This window comes from Phalangium opilio, unplaced genomic scaffold (assembly GCF_054372755.1).
Source record: "Phalangium opilio isolate 3A_F unplaced genomic scaffold, DU_Popi_V2 ptg000217l_1, whole genome shotgun sequence".
NCBI lineage: Eukaryota > Metazoa > Arthropoda > Arachnida > Opiliones > Phalangiidae > Phalangium > Phalangium opilio.
In genome coordinates, this window is record NW_028324218.1 from 8185698 (window position 1) to 8194436 (window position 8739).

General features: G+C 37.6%; 1 long non-coding RNA gene across 1 annotated transcript; it reads right to left on the reverse strand.

Moving 5' to 3' along the window:
- Positions 1–5763: 5763 nt before the first annotated feature.
- On the reverse strand, positions 5764–7679 carry LOC149616069 (uncharacterized). The gene is made up of 3 exons (XR_016376058.1): positions 6964–7679; positions 6242–6380; positions 5764–5876 (listed from the first exon to the last, which is right to left on the reverse strand). It is a non-coding gene; the product is annotated as an uncharacterized LOC149616069 (long non-coding RNA).
- Between the last annotated feature and the right edge of the window lie 1060 nt (positions 7680–8739).

The window sequence follows — 8739 nt, forward strand, 5'->3', positions numbered from 1 at the left end:
AACCATTAATTTTTTGTAAGAAACCTTTGATTTTTTGTAAGAAACCTTTGATGTTTTGTAAGAAACCATTAATTTTTTGTAAGAAACCATTAATTTTTTGTAAGAAACCTTTGATTTTTTGTAAGAAACCTTTGATGTTATGTAAGAAGCATCTGATGTTTTGTAAGAAACCTTTGATGTTTTGTAAGAAACATTTGATGTTTTGTAAGAAACATTTGATGGTATCATAATTTCATAAGATATGTTCCATAAGTTTGTCATTGGTTACTGAGAGCATGGACAAAGCAATGGACAGTATTGCTTTGTCCATGCTGAGAGCTTGCCATTGTCAAACTTTATTTAACTTCACCTCGTAGCATTAATGAGAAACCATAATATTTACGGTATAGTTAAAAATCCAATTTAATTTCAAATAAAAGAACATTCTACGTAGGAATAAAATTATATAGAAACGACACAGAATTAACATTGGGATTTTCCCTGGATGATATAGCTACGAAAATTGTAGTTCGAATTAAAATGTCCTTGCTTGTCATACCTTATCAAAGGATATAATAATGATCACGCTAACCAGAAATTTACTCGCGAAAAATGTTAGGAAGGATTTTTAGTCACTTCCTATAGAGACGCTGATCTGAAACCACCTGCGTTCTAGCATTTGAACGTCAACGAAGGCCCGTTACAAATGAAAGCCTTCAATGTTTAAAGGCTAGATTGTGGCCGTTGCTACGACTTGGTCCTACAGTGACCTATGTCTTCATCTTAAAGGGTCTGTAAATTAAGCATCTTTGAGTGGGTAAAAGATATTTGAAATACGTCATACGCACCACGTGATAGGGAAAAGACGTGATTCAAAGAAACTATAGGCCTTTTCAAACGATAGAACTTTTTGACTCATTTAGAGTGAACTTGAGTTGAGTAAAATGGTTGGGTAATATGAGTAGAAGTTGGACAAATTGAATCTCAAAATTAAAAATTGATGACTGACCAATTTTTGCTGATTCGATTTTTTGACCCGTCTATAGTTGAGTCCAAGATTGTATGGTCTGAAATGCTTTTAGTTCGTTTCATCTCGAAAAATAGCAATTTGGAAAATTGGCCCTACATTATCGCGAAAAACCAGGGTGTCCAGTCCCACTTCATTTGGAGTCATTGTATCTTGGTGTCATGTTGTGCCTGTGACGTACTTTAAATAAATTTTACCCACCGCCGATGCGTTATTGAAAACCAGGAAGAGTTTCTAGTCCATGTAGACAATAAATACTAAACAGTTTTTGGGTCCACCCGTATCAAATATCTGCAGGGTTTTTTTTTGTAATGTAATCTTTTATACAAATTTCAAATTCAATAAAACGATGCCTACTTAATCATAAAGTTAAAATGTTAGGAATTTAGAATAGGACGTTCTTAACAGGCCTAATGGCTAAGGGTTCGAGGACTCAGCCAAACCACATCTAATGATCCTTTCCCTGGTGGTACCATAAGTTTATAAGATATGTTCCATAAGTATAACACTTCCTATACTTCTTATTGCTAAAGACTTACTGAGAGCTAGCTCGAGAACGACAATGCGAGAACTGACTACACTCAAATTTACAGTCCATCAGGTCCTATTTAGTCTGTACTAAGTCCTTAACAGTGCCTGACCAGGCGTCCCTTTACGAGAATCTGTGACGCTTCGCCGACGTCACTTCATGGCAAGCTCCAGTTTCTAACCAGTCACAAACTTATAGAGTCTATCTTATGAACTTATGGTGTTACTTATATCAGCCACGTAGCTTGGTCCAACTCGGTAACGATTGAACGAATTGTGACCATGTATATGACGAAAAACATAAAAATAAACAATCGAACCAATAAGTAACTTTTTCAAATATGTGTATGTTTTGTAAGGTGAAATTTTCATAGATTTTTACGTAATGTAAACAAGGCGAAAACAGTAAAACGCCAATGTTTACTATAAGCTTACGCGTCGTGGTTGATTGGATGCGGCCTAGAAACCTAGCGGCGTCGATTCCATGCTTAGTATCATTTTCAACGTTATGAATACGGACTCCTCGCGAGCGCGAGAGTTCATAGCGCGCCTCGACTCCGGAGAGTTCGTTACAGTATGAACCACGCTAGCAGTCATTCCAGTTAAAAAGCCGCGATGTATACGGAATCATTTATCATAACACAGACCCTTACGCCTAGGCCTAGTTTTTTTAGTCTAAACAAACTTTTTTACAACTTTCAAATTCAACTGAAAGATATGCTTACATAGGGGTTAATATTAAAGTTCAAACGTTACGGGTTTAGAACAGGATGACCTTTGCACTCTTAATGGCTTGGGGCACACCTCCTTCCCAACCTTGATAAGAACTCTATAAAACCACTTGTAACGTACCTTACATTCCCTAGTATTACAGACGCCACCATGTACCGGTGAATTTCGGTAATGAATTGTGCGTGGGAAAAAAGAACAAACAAATACACTTCTTTCTCAAATATATATAAGATTCAAAAACTCAGCTGCACAATTGCATAGGTTTTTCAGCTCAATTTCAGGAATGGGCAACAAAATATTTTCAAGCAAATTTCGTTGTCATTTTAAGCATACCGACTTTGAATTATCATGTTGAATACCTCAGGTTTTTATTACCTCTCCAAGTGACGATGACGTCACGTAGAGGTATTACACTGGACTTATCTGTGTGTCTGTCGCAGTTGGCAACTCTAAGCAAACGTGTTCGAAGAAAGCAATTTTAAGCTTCAACTCCCATCTTTCAGATTAAGAACAACGCGACGATCGGTTTAAGGGTTACGAGAAACGTCTAGCCTCCCAATGGCAGGGTTTCCTCCAAGGGTTAGGTTTTTTTCTTATCATATTTCCAAAAATTGTTAAAGAGGCATACGCTTGAATTCAAACGTCAACAATAGCTATGTTTAAAATGATTTTAGGAATAAAGTTTCTTAAAACGATTTAACTATAATTAAGGTAAATTAATGACGATTAAAATAATTAATATCAACTTTATTTATTTAATTATTTAAGTAAAACCTCTTAATTGCGTCTCGACTAGAAAAGGTTTATTTTGGTTTCCCAACTTGTATGAATCTACTCTTTCCTTTTCCAACTAGACTAAATACTTTTGGTTTCAACTATCAAGGGTCGAGAAATGGCACCTAACCCATTGAAAAATGTGATACCAAATAATGTCCTTATTATCAGCCTGGGTTAGCATTATAAATTAGGTTTATGTTTAGTTTTTTACAGACATAAGTTTAAGACTTTCACAAAACCACTTTCCTATGAGGTAAAACACTGTAGAAGAAAATGAGAAGACTTAATAACGAGATTAAAAAAAAAAACAATTTCAAATATATTTTATTCAACTAAATCATTAAAAATTATTTTGGACAACCAGTCAGTGAAACTACAAGTTGTGTGACAACATCCGTCAGTGGAGAAGACGAACCTCCTCTGAAAAAAACAATTGAAAATATTTAATTGACATAATGTTTAGTTCTTGATTGCGTTTTTATAGATTGTTTTGTGAGCTGGCCTTTTAATGGGTGTATGATAGGATAATGGTAATTTTTCTCAAAAAAGGTAGGGAAAGACAAATGACCTGCTGATAGATCAGTACAACTCCAAGACCCGGTCTCTGAGGCGCCAAAATATTGGAGTGCCCCACCACTTGGATTATCATTTTCCCAATGTTTACCAATAACAAAGGTAAAGACTAGCATAATTTATCTACGAAGGCATATCTCAAAATCTGTGTATCAATAGGCATAACGCAATTCAAAAATTCGTAAATATTGCATAAGAAAATTTGTCTTACGAAAGTGGTTTCACAAGCTCTTTCAACTCGCTATAGTATAAAGGATCGTTAATGTTTTTAAGCAGATCAGAAACTGCGTTAATAACGCTTTCATCAGTGGGACAAGTGCAAGCACCTGCACCTGTAAAATACAACAAAGTTATATATTAAAGATTTCAGAGAGAGGAATTTCAGAAAGAACAAGTTGTGCACTGGACAATGGTATAAAGAAAATCTGTTGCAAAAGGCTCGACTTTTCCTGGAGAAAAAGATAAAGGTATCGAATAATAGAGGTAAGGTGAGAGAACAAGAGAGATAAGGTGAGAGAAAAAGAGGGATAAGGTGAGAGAAAACTAGAAAAGAGGCGAGTGAAAAAGAGAGATAATGTGAGAGAAAGAGAGGGCCAAGGTGAAAGAAAAAGAAAGACGAGGTGAGAGAAAAAGAGAGATAAGGTGAGACGAAAAGATAGATAAGGTGAGACAAAAGAGAGATAAGGTGAGACAAAAATGGAGATAAGGTGAGACAAAAAGAGAGATAAGGTGAGACTAAAAGAGAGATAAGGTGATTGGACAATAGAGATAACGTGAGAGAGCGAGGTAGATCAAAAACAGAGATAAAAGAAGACAGAATATTTTCAACATACCAACAATGATCAAACTCAGGTATACAACGAAAACCGCAATAAATGAAACTGTATTCATATTTTCGTTAGTGAAAGAGAACCAGGTCTAAGTCAAAGTCAAACAGGAGCAAGTATACTTGTGGTCAGGTCTTGATGCGAGGTTGCCGGAAGGTAGTTTTACTATAGGCCCCCGATGGTCTTATATACCTGAAAGACTAGTATCGTATCAACTATAATTGAGGGGGAACACTGCCACTACGTCGTACCCTTGAATCCCATAAAGCGCGTGGGTAAGAATTGCGACGTTTTGTAAATACAGCAATGCCCATTTATGAAACCCAGATAGAAACCATTTCCGTGTTTTGAAGCAGAATTTTCCAATTTATTTTTCCATTTCCTCAAACACTAGTTTTTGCATTCAAGATAGAGACAACAAACAAGTATTTGCAGAAGTAATATGAGACTAGAAGTAAAGACCTCTAGCATTGGTAGTAGATTCTGGCACTAGTGAACAAATTTGAGGATTTTATGCCGCTTCCATCGCGCCTACACTAGATAGAAAAAAATTGGTCGAGTTCCAAAAATAAATCCTACCCCTTCCCCTCAACCTAAAAAACACGGACGCGGGTGCTTGAATCTAGTTCGGCAGTGTACCGTCGCCCGCGAGCGTCTCACGTTTGTAGGAGAATTTCAGAAACCGCTACCAGAGGGCCAACCGTTGGTGTGTTATCAAGAATATTCACTTTCGCCAAGTGAAAAATTTGGTTTAACTCAGTACTTCTAGTCTCATCTCACTTCTGGTATTTGTAATTACAGTCGTGTTTGGCCATGAGGAAGAAGTAAATAAGTTTGAAATTGAACGGGATTTTCCGCTAGGATGATATAGTTATGGTGGGTGTCAGTTTAGATTTCCGCATATCGGTAAAATATTTCTCAAACATACTATGCAGTTCCGTAATTTTATAAATGTCAAGGTGAAGTATTTAGGACTTTGGAGTGGCGCCCCTAACATGCTGCCTTATCTTCAACACACCAAGTCACCAATTCTACCTTACTAAAGCGAGGAACCAATTAGAACTCGTGCACCAGGGCTGAGCTAAAACTGTCTTTGCTAAGCTTATTGGGACAGTTAACTCCACCTCTCGAGTAAAACGTTACGGGTTTAGAACAGGATGACCTTTGCCGTCTTAATGGCTTGGGGTTCACCCCCGTCCCGACCTTGATAAGAATTCTATCAAACCATTTGTAACGTACCTTCCCTAGCATTACAGACACCAACATGTACCGGACACTAGAGAAGAAAATGAGAAGACTAATAACAACGAGATTAAAAAATTAAATTTAAAAGATATTTTATTGAACTAAATCATTAAAATTATTTTTGACAACCAGTCAGTGAAACTATAACCTGGGTAACAACATCCATCAGTGGAGAAGACAAACCTCCTCTGAAATAAACAATTGAAAATATTTAATTGACATAATGTTTAGTTCTTGATTGCGTTTTTACAGATACAATTGTTTTATGAGCTGGCCTTTTAAGGGTTTTCATGGATAATGGAATTGTCCTCAAAAACGCGTGGGAAAGACAAATGACCCGCTGTTAGATCAGTACAACTCCAAGATCCGGTCTCTGAGACGCCAAAATATTGGAGTGCCCCACCACTTGGATTATCATTTTTTCAATGTTTACCAACAACAAAGCTAAGGACTTTTATAATTTATCTACGAAGGCATATCTCATAATCTTTGTATCAATAGGCAAAACGCAATAGAAAAATTCATAAATATTGCATAATAAAATTTGTCTTACAAAAGTGGTTTAAGAATTGGCAAATCTAAAAGAGCTTTCAAAACGCTATTTAAAGGATCGTTAATGTTTGTAAGCAGAGTAGAAACTGCGTTAACAACGCCTCCACCAGTGGGACAAATGCAAGTACCCGCGGCCTCCCCTGTAAAATACAACAAAGTTATATATTAAAGATTTCAGAGAGGGGAATTTCAGAAAGGACAAGTTGTGCACTGAACAAAGGTATAAATAAGATCTTTAAGAAAAGGTTTAACTAGTCCTGAAACAGAGATAAAAGGGAGGGATATAAAGGGATCGAATAAGGTGAAAGAAAAAGAGAGGTAAGGTGAGACCAAAGAGAGATAAGGTGAGACCAAAAAGAGATAAGGCGAGAGAAAAAGAGAGATAAGGTGAGGGAAAGTGAGGGATAAAGTGAGACAAAAAGATAGATAAGGTGAGACAAAAAAGAGAGATAAGGTGAGACAAAAAAAAGAGATAAGGTGAGGGAAAGAGAGGGATAAAGTGAGACAAAAAGATAGATAAGGTGAGACAAAAAAGAGAGACAAGGTGAGAGAGAGGGATAACGTGACAGAAAAAGAGAGATACGGTGAGAGTAAAAGAGATATACGGTGAGACAAAAAGAGAGATAAGTTGAGTGAACAATAGAGGAAACGTGAGAGAGCGAGGTATTACAAAAAGAGATAAAACAAAGTGAATAAAAACAAGAGAAAATATTTTCAACAAACCAACAATGATCAAACTCAGGCATACAACTAAAACCGTAATAAATGAAACTGTATTCATATTTTCCTTGGTGAATGAGAACTGGTTCTAAGCCAAAGTCAAACAGGAGCAAGTACTTTTGGTCTGGTCTTGACGCGAGATTGCCGGAAGGTAGTTTTACTAGAGGCCCCCGATAGTCTTATATACCTGAAAGACTAGTATCGTATCAACTATAATTGATAGGGGGAACACATGCCGCTACGTCGTACCCTTGAATCCCATAAAGCACGTTGGTAAGAATTGGGAAACTTTGCAATTACAGCAATACCCATTTATCAAACTCTGATGGAAACCATTTCCGTGTATTGAAGCAGAATTTTCCAATTTATTTTCCCATTTTGCAAAAACTAGTTTTTGCTGTCAAGATAAAGCTTAACACGCAAGTACTTGCAATTACAAGTCGTATTTGGCCATGAGGAAGAAATACAACTGTTTGAAATTGAACGGGATTTTCCCTAGAATGATATAATTATGGTGGATGTCAGTTTAGATATCCGCGTTTATATATTTCTAAACCATGCTATACAGTTCTGTAATTTGATAAATGTCAAGGTGAAGTATTTTGGAGTTAAATCAAATGGCGGCTCCAGTGGCGCCCCTAACATGCTGGCTTATCTTCTACACACCAAGTCACCAATTCTACCTTACTAAAGCGATGAACCAATTAGAACCGCCTTTGTTAGGCTTATCCCTCGACCATGGGCGCATCTAGTGGCATTAGATTAAACTAAATCACATCCGATAATGACTTGCTTTAAATCATATTTGGTACGCCACTTAAGGATTTAAAGGAAAGCGCGGCTCCATGATCACCCCTAGCATTCTGGCTAATCTTCTGCACACCAATTTTACCTTGCCAAAGGCAGGAACCAATCAGACCTAATGCACTAGGTCTCATTGGTTCCTGCCTTTGGCTTAACTAGCCTTCAGCAAGCTTAGCCACTGTGTAGCAGAAAAGCCATCTATGAGGGGCATCAACGGAGCCGCGCTTTCCTTTAAAGGGATGTACAATATGTTATGTAGGGGCGGGGCCTGTATCAAATAGAGCTCTAATAGGGACTTGGCAGTACTACGTCATGCAACGTCAGGCTACCCTCCACTAGTGCTAAAACATACCAGGAGGAGGGGCTTATGTAGCTTTCATTCTGTTAAAAAAACATACCAGGAGGAGGGGCTTATGTAGCTTTCATTATGTTAAAAAAACATACCAGGAGGAGGGGCTTATGTAGCTTTCATTCTGTTAAAAAAACATGCCATAATGGCGCCGGGGGCGGAGTTAAGCCCGAATTGCCAAGTCCCTATAGTCATGCGTGAGTGTAGAAGGGTTATCAGTGCATTGGGAATGGACATCGACATTTCCGTTGAATCTATCCGCCGAGTCGTTCAACGCTTACAGTCACGTGACCAGCAGGACATCTTCAAGAATCAATTAACCTCCTAGGTCGAAGAAGCTAGGATTTTTGATGATAACACGAGAGTACCCGTCGCTGTATGCTGGGATATTTAAACTGACCCCAACATTGAGACCCAGAATGAAACTAACCTGCCCCAAGCCCTATCGCCAGTCACGTGATGACATTGCCCACTCACTACTTCAGGAAATGTAACACTACTATTTCAAAATATAGTTCTTGGCACACCCCTAAGTAATGCATTGTACATTCCTTTAAATACAATGCAAAGACCGCCAAAGAAATGAATTAAAAATAGAAACCCAAGTATAAGACTGTCAACTATTA